The sequence below is a fragment of the Triticum dicoccoides genome, chromosome 2A (genome assembly GCF_002162155.2).
Source record: "Triticum dicoccoides isolate Atlit2015 ecotype Zavitan chromosome 2A, WEW_v2.0, whole genome shotgun sequence".
Classification (NCBI taxonomy): Eukaryota; Viridiplantae; Streptophyta; class Magnoliopsida; order Poales; family Poaceae; genus Triticum; species Triticum dicoccoides.
Genome location: NC_041382.1, coordinates 713,220,010 through 713,220,424, shown reverse-complemented (window position 1 = coordinate 713,220,424; position 415 = coordinate 713,220,010). Strand labels below are relative to the sequence as shown.

The 415-nt window shown below is 41.0% G+C and overlaps 1 pseudogene; it reads right to left on the bottom strand.

Moving 5' to 3' along the window:
* LOC119356505 overlaps positions 1-415 on the bottom strand; it is a 9,467-nt pseudogene that overhangs the window by 4,928 nt on the left and 4,124 nt on the right.

Sequence of the window (415 nt, the reverse complement as noted above, 5' to 3'; positions counted from 1 at the left end):
TGTTTCTAGATACTCTTTGTGTGTCAGCATGGCTGCCCACGCCTCTTCTTTAGTCTTCACATTTTCAAGTTGAGAAACTCCTAGTGATACAAGCTCATTCATGGACTGAAGTTGTCCTATCTCAAAACTGCCAACATTTTGAACCTTGAATTTTAATTCCTGAAGAGAGGTCATGTTGCTGACACAATCTATTGCGTGGTGCACTTTCTCATGAGCAATAAGATGACGCAGATTCACAAGATTATTCATGTCAGTAGGTACATCAAGATTGCCCGAAATGCCCACATCCAGTACTTGAAGGTGATAACATCTTGTCAAAGCTTGACGAAACGCAGGGTTGCTGACTCTGTATGCTGATATATAGCGAAGATGGAATAGATTTGACGAATTGTATATAGAGCTGATGTCAGCACCT